Below are 15,936 nucleotides of genomic sequence, written 5' to 3' on the forward strand. Positions count from 1 at the left end.
TGAGTCTGTTGAACTTTGTAGCGAGGCTAGAAACAGGAAAAAGTAGAGGAGAGCTTGGGTCAGGAATATGTCAGAGAAGCTGAATATATTAACATTGCACAGCTGCTGTATTTTTTGACAATTATAAATAGATTTTAATTGCACTGAACAGAACCTTGGTAAAAATATCTTTGTGGCAGACAGTAGAGCGTAACAGACCAGCATCAGTATCTAACACATCTACAGGGGAAGCCTAATAGCAATTTTTAAATATCAAATTCAACCTTTCAGTTTACAAAAAAAGATTCCCTTCTAACCAGATCTTATCTAGATTAAAACTGTCCATTGCTGACCCAGCAATAAAGAAATACTACTATTACAATGAGAGGATACAGTGCTTTTTTTTTATTGCTTGTTTGCCAATGATCAGGAGGAAAGATGAAGTCACTTTGATGTAGAAACTAATGATCCACTGTTTTTCAAGAAGATTGAAAAACAGCCAACCAAAAAAGACTACTCTCTTTCTGCCTTCCATATATGCAGCTTTGAGGTCATGGTTGTCTTCCTGTAATGTATTAAAAACTTCATAAATACAAATTTAATCCAGCAGAAAACAGTTGATTTAAACTGGAAGAGATTAACCTGGGCAAAGGATATGTGGGCAATGTCACCAGTGTGCTTTCATACCCAGCAGAGCTGCTGAAGCCTGCCAGTTCCTGCACCCTTTGTCAATCTCTTACCCAAAGAGTCTCCTCGTGCTGGTGGCCAGCACAGGTCAACAAGTTGTGCCTCTGTCCTAGTGGAGCAGAGGAGATCACAATTTCACAGCCTGTGGCTCAGTATTAAATGCCACCTCCTGGAAGCTCTCAGAAGGGGGAGAAATGAGCTTGTGCCCTAAGCAGGGAATGGTTGCTAACCTGCCCCTCCCAGACTCATCAAGGCAGAAATTTGGCAGGATGATTGACCTTGGTATGGAAATGTCTGAGAACTTCAGCCACAAAGAAAAGGAACAGAATGGGGGCACTTCAGTAATTCATATAGTGAGAAATGTCTTTACTATTTAAATGCATAAGGGAGCCTAAAGCAAACAATGGCATAAATTACAACAGCCCAAACAGCAACAAAAATCCTTTATCTACTCAGTGAGGTGGCTGAATTCACAACCGCTGTGCAAGGGTCACCATGCTATGAAAGAGGTACAAATCTCATGCCAGTCACTGTGGGCAATCTGCTACAGAGAGATGGACAGGAGCACTGTCCTGGTTTCAGTTAGCACAGAATTAATTTTCTTCCTAGTAGCTGGTGGAATGCTGTGTTTTGGCTTAGAATGAGAAGAGTGCTGATAACACCCCGATGCTTTAATTGTTGCAGAGCAGTGCTTATACTAAGCCAAGGACATCTCAGCCTTTGCTCTGTCCTGCCAACGGGCAGGCTGGAGGGTGCAGTAAGAGCTGGGAGGGGACAGACCCAGGACAGGTGACCCAAACTAGCCAAAGGGGTATTCCATACCATCTGACGTCATGCTAAACAATATATAGGGGTGGCTAGCCGGGGGGAGGGGGCCGGACTGCTCGGGGTTAGGCTGGGCATCGGTCAGCGGGTGGTGAGCAATTGCATTGTGCATCACTTGTTTGTACATACTATTATTACTTTCGTATTATCCCCATTGTAACATCATTATTATTATTGTTATTATTATTTTTGTTATTTTTTTTTTCCTGTCTTATTAAACTGTCTTTATCTCAACTCACGGGCTTCACTTTCCATTTCTCTCCCCCGTCCCAGAGAGGGAGGGGGGAGGGTGAGCGAACGGCTGCGTGGTGTTTAGCTGCCGGTCGGGTTAAACCACGACAGTCTTTTTGGCGCCCAACGTGGGGCCCGAAAGGTTGAGATAACGGCAGATCTGATCAGAGTGTGTTAAACTAAAATTGGTGTAAGGATTAGACCTGCTTAATAGTCACTTGTCATGATGCTGATTGCTTTAATCACAACTCTGCTGCGCCTGTTTTCCAAATTGAGTATTATAGTACATTATTTTCCGTATTTGCTCTCTGTAGTGTTGTTTCTCCTCTCCGGGCCCTGGTTTCAGACCATTATGGTACTAAGTGTTATAGCAATGGCTTATGAGACGATAAGATATCTGGTCATGACTCTAACTTGGTATTTATACTCAGTAACATCGTGGACTCTGTACTTTGGAAACAGCATCTTGGGAACTATTAGCAATTATACCTATTGTTTTTCTCCATTAGAGAGTCAATCTGTGGAGGGGAAAGGGGAGGATATTTTTCCTTACTTGCTTACTCTCCCTTTCTCCTTCACCACCCCTGTATCCTCCTGGGTCACTCTGCCTTCCTCCTTCACCACCCTCTTATCCCCTGAGCTTGTTACAATAGCTCTCCAAGATATTGAATATTTCTGGAATACTCAGAATACCATAGTCTTGTTGTTCTGCCTCATGAATGCACTTCAGATTCTGCTTAAAGTTAAACAACTACTTATGAAGCTCATCCGGAGATCTGCCCGGAGGCAGTATAGTTGTGGGTGGCAGGGAGTATGGGTGGATATGGGCAGGCATCTAGAGCAGTTGGCACCCCCAGTGTGTTGGAAATTCACCCCTGAACAATGGCAAAATCCTCAAAAACTGGCAGAATGCTTGAAAAAAAGGTGTAATGATTCTGGCAGTTCCAAAGTAACACAAATCATTGTAACGTGCTGGGGCCTGGCTCATGCCTATCGAGCTGCCATTGATACTGCTGTCAACTTAGTGACAGACCCTGCGGCCACTCCAAACCCTGTGACAGATCCAACGGCCACTGTGACCCCTACGGTGGATTCTGCAGTCGCTCCAGTTCCAGCTCCGGCCGCTACTCCAGTCCCAGTTCCTGCAACTGCTCCAGTCCCAGCTTCTGAAGCCGCTCCAGCTCCAGCTCCTGAAGCCGCTCCAGCTCCAGCTCCTACTGCTGCTCCAGTCCCAGCTCCTGCAACTGCTCCAGCTCCAGCTCCAGCTCCTGTAGCCGCTACAGCTCCGGTTCCTGCAACTGCTCCAGCTCCTGTAGCCGCTCCAGCTCCTGTGGCCGTGTCAGAGAAACGAGCTGTAGCAGTGCAAGTTGACCCTGCAGAGGGCATTCCAACCCCTGTGGCAGACCCTGTAACAAAGTCAGAGAAACGAGCAGTAGCAGTGCAAGCTGCCCCTGTAGAGAAGGTGAAAATATGGTACAGAAATTCAAGTCGTTTAGAACGCAGAGAGTCTTCTGCCAATCCAGGTAAGGCTTCTGCCAAAACTAAGTATAGAGATGACGAAGATGATGACGACGCTGGGCCGTCAAGGATTCAGGAGGAGGAAGATGAGGATGCCGAAAGAGCAACAGTAACTACCCGAAGCCTAAACGAGCGCGAGCTACGAGATGTGCGAAAAGATTTTGGTCGCTGTATAGGTGAGCAGCTTGTCACCTGGCTGCTCCGGTGCTGGGACTCTGGAGCCAATTGTGTGGAATTAGACGGCAGGGAAGCCAAGCGGCTGGGATCCCTTGCTCGAGACGCCGGCATTGACAAAGCAATTGCAGATGGAGCACGACCCACCAGCCTCTGGAGGCGTCTCCTCTCAGCTGTGAGGGAAAGGTATCCCTTCAAGGAAGATATTTTATGTCTACCAGGCAAGTGGACCACTATGGAGAAGGGAATCCAGTACCTGAGGGAATTAGCCGTACGGGAAGTGATTTATGAGGATCCAGACCTCAATCAAACATCCACAGATCCAGATGAAGTCAAGTGTACACGACCCATGTGGCGGAAGTTTGTACGGAGTGCACCATCATCATATGCCAGCTCATTGGCAATAATGGCCTGGAAAGAGGATGAGGAACCCACAGTGGGTGAAGCGGCTAAACAACTCCGGCAGTACGAAGAAAGTCTCTCCTCTTCCTTACAGGCCTGCGTCTCAGCTGTGGAGAAACTTTCTGAAAAGGTTCACCAACTTGAAGAGAATCTATTGTCCTCCCCACCTGAACCAACCAGTGCCCATCGACCAAAGGAGAACACTTGGGAGAAACTTTCTGAAAAGGTTCACCAACTTGAAGAGAGATTATTCTCCTTCGCACCTGTACAAAGCAGTGTCTCAGCTGTCAGGGGTAGGCGTTCACCCACACAAGGAAGACGATATGGTGGGTACTCACCCCGTGCCACCCTGTGGTTTTACTTACGAGACCATGGAGAGGACATGAGAAAGTGGGATGGAAAATCTACCGCGACCCTAGAGGCACGGGTACGTGAGTTGCAAAAGAAAACAATCAGGAAAAAGGGATTCTCCGAAAAGTTTGCTGCTCCAACTTCCAGCAGACAGTCCTTCAAACACAGAAACGAGGAAGATTCTGACCAGGATTAGGGGGGCCCTGCCTCCAGCCAGGGGGAGGAAAGGGACAATCGAGTTTATTGGACTGTGTGGATTCGATGGCCTGGCACATCACGCGCACAGAAGTATAAGGCTTTAGTAGACACCGGTGCACAATGTACTATAATGCCATCGAGCTATAAAGGACCAGAGCCCATCTATATTTGTGGAGTGACAGGGGGATCTCAGCAGTTGACTGTATTGGAGGCTGAAGTGAGTCTGACTGGGAATGAGTGGGAAAAGCACCGCATTGTGACTGGTCCGGATGCTCCATGTATCCTTGGCATAGACTATCTTAGAAGAGGATACTGCAAGGACCCAAAAGGGTTCCGGTGGGCTTTTGGTATTGCTGCCTTAGAGACAGAGGGCATTAAACAATTATCTACCTTGCCTGGTCTCTCAGAGGACCCCTCTGTTGTGGGGTTGCTGAGGGTCGAAGAACAGCAAGTGCCAATTGCTACCACAACTGTGCACCGGCGGCAATATCGCACCAACCGAGACTCCCTGATTCCCATCCATAAGCTAATTCGTCAATTGGAGAGCCAAGGAGTGATCAGCAAGACTCATTCACCTTTCAATAGTCCCATATGGCCAGTGCGAAAGTCTAATGGCGAGTGGAGACTAACAGTGGACTATCGCGGCTTGAATGAAGTCACGCCACCACTGAGTGCTGCAGTGCCGGACATGCTGGAACTTCAGTATGAACTTGAATCGAAGGCAGCCAAGTGGTACGCCACAATTGATATCGCTAATGCATTTTTCTCCATCCCTCTAGCAGCAGAGTGCAGGCCACAATTTGCCTTCACTTGGAGGGGAGTCCAATATACTTGGAATAGGCTGCCCCAGGGGTGGAAACACAGCCCTACCATTTGCCATGGGCTGATCCAGTCTGCACTAGAGCAGGGGGAAGCTCCTGAACACCTGCAGTACATCGATGACATTATTGTGTGGGGTGACACAGCAGAGGAAGTTTTCGAGAAAGGGAAGAAAATAGTCCAAATCCTTCTGAAAGCCGGTTTTGCCATAAAACAAAATAAAGTCAAAGGACCTGCACGGGAGATCCAGTTTTTAGGAATAAAATGGCAAGATGGACGTCGTCAAATCCCAATGGATGTGATCAACAAAATAACAGCTATGTCTCCACCAACTAACAAAAAAGAAACACAGACTTTCCTAGGTGTTGTGGGGTTTTGGAGAATGCACATCCCAAATTACAGTCTGATTGTAAACCCACTCTACCAAGTAACTCGCAAGAAGAATGAGTTTGAATGGGGCCCTGAACAACGACAAGCCTTTGAACAAATCAAGCAGGAAATAGTCCATGCAGTAGCCCTTGGGCCAGTTCGAACAGGACCAGATGTAAAGAATGTGCTCTACACTGCAGCCGGGGAGAACGGCCCCACCTGGAGCCTCTGGCAGAAAGAACCTGGGGAAACTCGAGGTCGGCCTCTGGGGTTTTGGAGTCGGGGATACAGAGGATCTGAGGCCCGCTATACTCCAACTGAAAAGGAGATATTGGCAGCATATGAAGGAGTTCGATCTGCTTCGGAGGTGGTCGGTACTGAAGCGCAGCTCCTCCTAGCACCCCGATTACCGGTACTAGGCTGGATGTTCAAGGGAAGGGTCCCCTCTACGCATCATGCAACTGATGCTACATGGAGCAAGTGGGTTGCACTGATTACTCAGCGGGCTCGAATAGGAAACCCCAGTCGCCCAGGAATATTGGAAGTGATCATGGACTGGCCAGAAGGCAAATACTTTGGGATATCATCAGAGGAGGAGGTGGGTCGTGCTGAAGAAGCCCCACTGTACAACCAGTTGCCAGAGAATGAAAAGAAATATGCCCTGTTCACTGATGGGTCCTGTCGTATTGTGGGGAAGCATCGGAGATGGAAGGCTGCTGTATGGAGTCCTACGCGACGAGTTGCAGAAGCTGCTGAGGGAGAAGGTGAATCGAGTCAGTTTGCAGAAGTGAAAGCCATTCAGCTGGCTTTAGACATTGCTGAACGAGAAAAATGGCCAGTTCTCTATCTCTACACCGATTCATGGATGGTAGCAAATGCCCTGTGGGGATGGTTACAGCAATGGAAGCAAAACAACTGGCAGCGTAGGGGCAAACCTATCTGGGCTGCTGCATTGTGGCAAGATATTGCTGCTCGGGTAGAGAACCTGGCTGTGAAAGTACGCCACGTAGATGCTCATGTGCCCAAGAATCGGGCTACTGAAGAACATCAAAACAACCAGCAGGTGGATCAGGCTGCTAAGATTGAAGTAGCTCAGGTGGACCTGGATTGGCAGCATAAAGGTGAATTATTTATAGCCCGATGGGCCCATGACACCTCAGGCCATCAAGGTAGAGATGCAACATACAGATGGGCTCGTGATCGAGGGGTGGACTTGACCATGGACGCTATAGCACAGGTTATTCATGACTGTGAAACATGTGCTGCAATCAAGCAAGCCAAACGGTCAAAGCCTCTTTGGTATGGAGGACGATGGCTGAAATATAAATATGGAGAGGCCTGGCAGATTGATTACATCACACTCCCTCAAACTCGCAATGGCAAGCGCCACGTACTTACAATGGTGGAAGCAACCACCGGATGGCTGGAAACATATCCTGTGCCTCATGCTACCGCCCGGAACACCATCCTGGGCCTTGAAAAGCAAGTCCTATGGCGACATGGCACCCCAGAAAGAATAGAATCAGATAATGGGACTCACTTCCGAAACAACCTTATAGACACTTGGGCCAAAGAACATGGTATTGAATGGGTGTATCACATCCCCTATCATGCACCAGCCTCCGGGAAAGTTGAACGATACAATGGCCTGTTAAAGACTACCTTGAAAGCAATGGGCGCTGGGACGTTCAAAAACTGGGATATGCATTTGGCAAAGGCCACCTGGTTAGTCAATACCAGGGGATCTACCAACCGAGCTGGACCTGCCCAATCAAACCTGTTACGTACTGTAGATGGGGATAAAGTTCCTGTAGTGCATGTAAAAAATATGCTGGGTAAAACAGTCTGGGCTACTCCTGCCTCAGGAAAAGGCAAACCTATTCGTGGAATTGTTTTCGCTCAGGGACCTGGATATACTTGGTGGGTGATGCAAAAGAACGGAGAGGTCCGGTGTGTACCTCAAGGAGATTTAATACTGGGTGAGAATAGCCCATGAACTGAATTGCACCATGTTAAATAGTATATTATACTGTATGTTATCACTACCATGATTACTATAGGTGACTAATTAGAATGTATGGAAAAGAGTGTAACCTGAGCGTGACATAAATGGTATGGAATAAGGGGTGGATAGATGTCCTGGTTTCAGTTAGCACAGAATTAATTTTCTTCCTAGTAGCTGGTGGAATGCTGTGTTTTGGCTTAGAATGAGAAGAGTGCTGATAACACCCCGATGCTTTAATTGTTGCAGAGCAGTGCTTATACTAAGCCAAGGACATCTCAGCCTTTGCTCTGTCCTGCCAACGGGCAGGCTGGAGGGTGCAGTAAGAGCTGGGAGGGGACAGACCCAGGACAGGTGACCCAAACTAGCCAAAGGGGTATTCCATACCATCTGACGTCATGCTAAACAATATATAGGGGTGGCTAGCCGGGGGGAGGGGGCCGGACTGCTCGGGGTTAGGCTGGGCATCGGTCAGCGGGTGGTGAGCAATTGCATTGTGCATCACTTGTTTGTACATACTATTATTACTTTCGTATTATCCCCATTGTAACATCATTATTATTATTGTTATTATTATTTTTGTTATTTTTTTTTTCCTGTCTTATTAAACTGTCTTTATCTCAACTCACGGGCTTCACTTTCCATTTCTCTCCCCCGTCCCAGAGAGGGAGGGGGGAGGGTGAGCGAACGGCTGCGTGGTGTTTAGCTGCCGGTCGGGTTAAACCACGACAAGCACACATTTTGTTTTGTTTCTGAACATACAAATGAATGCAAGTATTAGACATGCTAGAGGCCTATGAGCCATACTCTGCCTTGTGCAGTGAGTAGTGCCAGAAAATTGTTTGCATATGTTAGCTTCAGCCTACAGAAATTAACGCTAAAATCTTGCCCAGTGTGCCCTGGATAAATAGGATAAGGTAACCTCAATATTTGCAGCGTTGTGAGTTGGTTTCACACTCATCTTGGGCAGTATCTAGAGAGCTAAAAATATCAAGATTGTTTTACTTCATGATATAATGTATATAATTTCTTTCACAGGCAACCAGAGAAGTAAAAAGATATCTGGTGCCTAAAAATGTACTTCATCCAAACTCCAAGAATCAAGAGGTTGCAAAGCCTACAGGACCCTTCTGTGTGAACTTTGTGAGCAGACTTACAATATAGAGTGCAAATGCTCACATGGGAATGACTGAAGTTGTTTATCTGTTTTGGTTATTTCAATACAATGTCCTGATTTTTTAAGTCCTGAAGACCTCTCAGGTATCAAAGGAATCTACAGAAGCTTTAAACCCCTGAATGGAGATATGTAAAAATTGCTTCATAACCTTTACGTTTCTTACTAGAAGTGACACGTTTGTTTTCTGGTCTTGTAGCTCAGCTACTGCACTTTGGGAGTGGGGAGGAGGATGCACGAGGGGGCATTGTTGTAGTTTTCTTCTCAGAGCACAATCTTCCTAGTAATTAAAATCATGTAAAGTAAAATTTGTCAGTGTATCAACTACACAAAGTCAGTTCTAGGCTATTTGTGCAGACTTTATCTTGATTAGGAAATCTTTGATCAATAACTTAGCATAACAAACTCCAAAAGAGAATGAGTAAATTTACAATTCTGCTCAGTGTGCTAATTTTATCAAAACCAGGTAAGGATCTTCTTTTGTGGATACATCTGTGGTGCTCTGAGGTTTCTCAGTGATCTGACTGTGCCCCCTAATCACTCCTCTTGACCTATAACTCACCTGGTACAAAGTTGGTGCCATTTCCCTTGAAGTGGCCAGGACATACTGACAGCTGTGGGATTTGTTTCATGTGTGGCTGCTGCCAGGTGATTGCACTGCACCATCATAGCCTTCTGCAGAGAAGCACAGCTACATCCTTGCCTTGCCTGATGCATCCAAACTGTACAGCTGCTATTCCCTCCCACCTCCCAAGATGGACTTTGAGGGACAGAAGAACCTGAGGATGTGATTCAGGAGAAGGTCAGTAGTACTACCTTTACTGTGTGCAGGTTGAGGATCTTGAAAACTCTCAGTGCTAGACCAGCACTATTTAGTCCACTATTATTTTACTATTATTTACTCCACTGCACTGGCACTTGTGTAACTGTGGTAGTAGCAGGACCTAAAAACAAGTTTGTTTTTTTTGTTTTTGTTTTTGTGTTTTTTTTTTGTTTTTTTTTGTTTTTTAAATTCTTCCCTAAGTCATTAGCTCTGACGTTTATTAGTTTTTTTTCAAATTCTTCCCTAAGTCATTAGCTCTGACGTTTATTAGGTTATTTTCTCAAAAAATAATTCCTCAATGTAGGTTTATGTTTCACAGTATGCTAGTCATTAACCTTTGTGGTAATGTGCAGAGTTTGAATTTCTAGGATATATCTCTCCAATGGAAAAGGGTGGCAAATTCGTGTTGGTATTTTCCCAGTATATCTCATGAAGTAATTACATTGCTTCTCATGTTTCTGAACAAGAATGGACGATCTCAAGGTTTCAATGTTATACTCAGTTGACAGTTTGGCATTTTATTTTTCTGAAAGTCATCCTGAGCTTCAGTACAAACTTGTATATGTTTACCCACATTCAAACCTACTGAAAGCCTTTCCTTAGAATGGCTGTCAGGTCTTTCACACTAAAAAGTCTGTTATCCCACCTGCAGGCAGCTGATCTTGGGCTGCCTGAATCACAAGGAAGGAAAGATTTTAAGGTACTAATCACAGAATTATAGAATGACTTGGGTTGGAAGGGACCTCAGAGATCACCCAGCTACACCCCCCTGCCATGTGCAGGGACACTTCCCACCAGACCAGGTTGCCCAAAGCCCCCTCCAGCCTGGCCTTGAACACCTCCAGGAATGAGGCATCCACAGCTTCTCTGGGCAGCCTGTGCGACTGCCTCACCACCCTATGAGAGAAAAATTTCCTCCTAACATCTATTCTTAATTTCCCCTCTTTTAGTTTAAAACCATTCCCTCTTGTCCTTTCATTATTTGACTAATCAAAAAGTTGCTCTTCATCCTTTTATAAGTCCCCTTTAAATACTGTAAAGCTGCAATAAGGTCTTCTCCTCAGGTTGAATAGCTTTCTCAGCCTGTCTTCATAGGAGAGGTGCTCCAGCCCTTTGATCAACTTTGTGGCCCTCCTCTGGACCTAGAGACTAATGAAGACCCAAAGACTAATGAAGTCTTTTAACTTCTGTGGGGTTTTCTGCAGACCACTGGGAATGATCTTGCACATTACCACACAGATTAAAAGTTACATGTCCCTTCATGAAGACTGGTTATAGGGAAAAGCATTTCATATTGAGGGTCCTGGGTAGGGGCAGACCTTCCTGTCCTGTTGAGCAGGCAGACCACCTTGCAGTCAGTAGAGCCTGCTGCTCTACACCCAGAGAGATGCTGCTCCATCAAGGTTATGGCAAGTGCTGAGCCTCAGGTGGCCTTTTGGTAGAGATGCAGACAGAATTTTTCTAAAGCTCCTTTCTCTCTCTTTCTCCTCTTTCTCTCTCTTTTTTTTTTTTTTTTTTTTTTTTTTTGACTCTTATGTTCCCTCCACATATTCAGAATCTTATAAGAAGTGCTTTTGTCCAGCAAAGCCACCTAAAATTGAAGGGTTGGTTCCTCAGGGAGAGCACAGATTTTGGCTCTCCTAACCTATGGGATAAGTACTGTAAACATGAGCCTAGTAGTATCATATGGACAACATTTCTATTCTTCAAACAACGAAGTCTGAAAACATGACAGCAAACCCTGCTTACTTCTTTGAGTAGGTAGACTTAATCATCTTATTGCTCTGTGAGCACTGCAGCTCTAGGAGCAGTTGTGGCTAGAGGTTTCTGCTGTATCTTCAACTGATGAAGATCCAGTCTGAGGAGAGAGAAAATTCTAATCCTACTTTCTGATTACTGCTTGCTTTTGACTAGAATCTCTGTTAAGCACTGTCGTCTTTGAGTGCCCCTTCTGGGTAGGAGCCCTGTAAGCCTAACTCAAGTCAAGGTGTCTACATGCAGGCAGCCTGTGGGCACTTAAGCTTTCGCTCTTGTCCTAGAGCCAGCTGAGCACAGCTCTTGGAACATTGGAGCCCCAGGGTCTGCTCCCAACAATAAATCAAGGAAGGTATGGGCTTGAACTAGTATTTCCTCCTTCCAGGCAAGTTTTGTAACCACTGTGGCATTAGTTAAGCAGGAGAGTGACTCATACTCTTTTGCTTTCCCTTTGCTTATAACTTTGCTAAAAATTTTGAAAGGTCTCGGTGTTGTTATGCGGTGGATTGAAAACAAATTATGAGTTCTGGAAAATTTTCAGAAAACAGAATCTGTTTTCCTAGGAGCATTCTTATGAGAGCCTTTGTACTGATATCAATTTAAACACATTTTGAGTTTTATTTCTTATCACAGCCTTTTCTCCCCTTGGGAATGACAGCAAGAATTGTAAACTTCTAGTTCTTAAAAATGGAAGAATTCCTTCTTTTCTCATGTTGATACTACCAAACTATGACACACATGCTCTTCATGGATGTTGCTCTGTGCTGCTGAGATTCAGAGGCAAGTGCAAACCCATGGATTTTGGTGGAGTTATTCTGTATTTACAAGTTTGTCATTTATCTTTTTTTATGTGCCTGCTTACTCATGAAAGAGACATTCACTGAGAATAATGCAATAATTCTCCAACTTGCTATTAGGAAAATGCATTTAATGATGCCCACAGAATTCATAGCTCTCCTTTCATATAGCTTTAAGCACTGTGGTTTGTTGATTGTTTGTTTTGCTTTGTTTGTTTTCTTTCATAGAATCACAGGGTCACAGAATGATTTGGGTTGGAAGGGACCTTAAAGCCCACCCAGTTCCAAACCCCTGCCATGGGCAGGGACGCATCCCGGTAGGCCAAGTTGCTTAAAGCCCCATCCAGCCTGGCCTTTCATACACAGCTTCTCTGAGCAACCTGTGCCAGTGCCTCACCACCCTCTGAGCGAAGAATTTCTTCCAAATATTTAATCTAAATCTCCCCTCTCTTAGCTTAAAGCCATTACTCCTTGTCCTATCACTACACCCCCTGACAGAGTCCCTCCCCAGCTTTCCTGTAGGCCCCCTTTAGGCACTGGAAGGCCACTGTAACATCTGCCCGGGGCCTTCTCTTCTTCAGGCTGAACAACCCCCACCTCCCTCAGCTTGCCTTTATAGGAGAGGTGCTCCAGCCCTTCAGTCATCCTCATGGCCCTCCTCTGGACTAGTTCTTTCACGTACTTCTTGTGCTGGTGGCCCTAGACCTGACACAGTGTTCCAGGTGGGGTCTCAAGAGAGTGGAGTAGAGGGAGGAAGATCACCTCCCTCAACTTGGTGGTCGTGCTTCTGTCACTTATACCAATGGTTACCACCATGAAGAAAGGTAATTAAGGTAGTTGGAACAAGCACGCCATATAACCATATCTAAAAAAAAAAAAAAAAAAAAAATGTATTTCACACTGTAAACAGGATGTCTGAAAATTGAAATACACTGATAGTATTTGCCAGGAAGAAGTTTTTTTTCAGACAGTGCAAAACAATGGTGTATTGGTGTCAGTCAGGACTTCAGCATGCTATTGTGAGGTATGGAAACACTTCATTATTTAGTAAGCTAAAGGCAGGATGCTAAAAGAGAAATATGTAGCATGCCAAAGTATAGAAAGGCACAAGGATTACTCTAATAATAGTTGTGGTCCTTTGTCTGGCTCAGCTCGGTAGCTCAAATCCACAAACTCCTCCACAAGGAAGATCTGAAATCCTTTCTTAGCACCTAGTTAGTGTTCATTAGTCTGCATGAAATGAATTTGTGATTTCAGTTCCTTTATAAGTAGGTGGGAGTTGTAGCCTGTGAATCTGTGGGCTAACAGGTGTGTCTGACTCAGGCTCTCTCTTCCACAGCTTCCCATACTGTTGGATATCCAATGCTTATTTATTGGGCCACTGTCAGCAGCAGCTTATAAATGAGTGCTATCCACCCACAATGAGGCATAAATGTTAGAGAAAGACGTGAGGGAAAGCATATATTTCCATGGCACAGGATTACCTTTAACAACCAAGCTGCAAATGCAGCTTCACTGGCTTTCCTCTGTTGAACACATCACAGATTTGCCAACCAAATGCGTAGACAAATGGCATCCCAGCATGTGAAACTAGTTCTGTGCTTTGCTGCAGATTTATAAATTGTATTTTGTGGCCAAAAGGCTGTGTTTCAAACTGCAGGTGTGAGTGCTCCTCCAGGACCATAGGCAGTCTACGGCAGGGCTCAGAGTAAAGGATCCCACCACAGGCAGCACACATCACCAGGGCCTGCTGCTTTCCAGGGCTGACACCTTTCCATCACCTTTAACTTCACTGCAAGAAATTAAAAATCAAAGTAGCAAAGCATATCATGTATGTTAACTGTCCTTTGCAATATCTGCAGAACATGACTTGTATTCAACAAGCACGTGAAGTGCCAGGCAACACACAGCTGTAGATATAGCTTGGTCATTACATTTTGCAGGAGACAAGACAGACACAGATGATAAGCTCTCATTTAGAGCCTTAAGTTAATTATCATTTAACTTCTCTGCATCATGTTCTACATCAACTAAAAGGGCAAAACAAAAGTGAAATAACACTGAAGCATCAAAAAAAAAAAAAAAAAAGTGGTATTTTGTTGAATATTTTCCCAGGGAAGTGGTAATAGCACTGAGCCTGCCAGAGTTCAAGAACCATTTGAACAACTCTTTCAGACACATGGTCTGATTTTTTGGGTGGTCCTTTGGGGATCCAGGAGTTGAACTTGATGATCCTTCTGGGTCCCTTCCAACTCATATATTCTATGATTCTATGATAATAATTTCACCATGGTTCAGAATAAGGTGATACTTCAGTTTTTATCTATAGCTGATCATAGACATTAAATAAGAAGATGTACATGAAAACCTATTTTTCCTGTAGCCATATTCTAGCAATATTCTAGGTGAGTTTTTTTCACTGTTGCACTACTTGCACTGGTAAATAAATTACATTTCTTCAGTTAAACTCAAGTGAGTATCAGTACTATATTTAAGGTTGCCTGTATTGGCAGACTGTACCATGAACCAATGGGACCTGATAATATGGTATCATTTTCCACTATAAATTCTGTGATCCTTTATAACGCCAAGGAAATTGGATGAGTAGTTGGGTCAAAGAGATAATACATTTCATGCCTAAGGAACCATACACCTACATAGATTTAATAAAATTTTAGACAAAAATGATGAATCATCTAATATACCCAGAATATTTTAGTGTTTCTTCTTCATTTTTCATTTCTATTTAGTTTTTGACCTGATGCAGTCAAAATTCTCAAAAATGAGCAATATTTTAGCAACTGAAACTCTGAAAAGGTAAGATGCAGTGAAGATTGTAATCACATGAAGAAGCCATATGTTAGAAGCCATATTTGTGAAGCAACTGAGATTAATTATTAGTAAACCTTATGCCATGTTCATCATTGCACAAAATTTAAATTGCCTCAGTAACTTGTTGCAAGCAATAAAACCTTAAAATTCCACTAAGTTAAATGTATGTTTAACTGGGCCTGTTCAGCCTGGAGAAGAGGAGGCTGAGAGGGGACCTCATCGCGGTCTACAACTTCCTCGCAAGGGGGAGTGGAGAGGCAGGTGACCTATTCTCTGTAAACACCAGTGATAGGATCCACGGGAATGGTGTTAAGCTGAGGCAGGGGAGGTTTAGGCTTGACATCAGGAAGAGGTTCTTCACTGAGAGGGTGGTTGCACACTGGAACAGGCTCCCCAGGGACATAGTCACTGCACCAAGCCTGTCTGAATTTAAGAAGCGATTGGACTCTGCACTTAGTCACATGATCTAAACTTTTGGGTAGACCTGTGTGGTGCCAGGAGTTGGACTTGATGATCCTTATGGGTCCCTTCCAACTCGGGATATTCTATGATTCTATGATTCTATGTTAACTGAAAGACACCTTCATGCAAGTGTTGGTAAGGGTGCTAGAGAAAAAGAAGTGTGCAGTCCCAGATATGTGGGGGACTAATATAGCTGTGTTGCAGTTTTAGTTTAGGCTTCTGAGGTCCACTTAAATTATATTTTAGGTACTTAAACTCCTCTGAAATTCCTGGTTTAACAGAGTTGTTACACATTGGAACTAGGCCAAAATATGTTTTTGGCATCCCACTATATTAATGAGGGTCATCGCAGTGAGACCAGTAATTTTTCACCCACTTGATCTGGAAGGAAAAATCCAATTCACTGAATTAATTAATAGTTCCCAACCTTTTTGAAATACAACAGTTAAAGTATCTCTGACAGCAATTGATATATAATTATATTTAATTAAATGTTGTTCTGTTGATCAGTGATGCTGCATGTTAAGTATATCAACAT

This window comes from Netta rufina (assembly GCF_964035555.1).
Source record: "Netta rufina genome assembly, chromosome: 2".
Classification (NCBI taxonomy): Eukaryota; Metazoa; Chordata; class Aves; order Anseriformes; family Anatidae; genus Netta; species Netta rufina.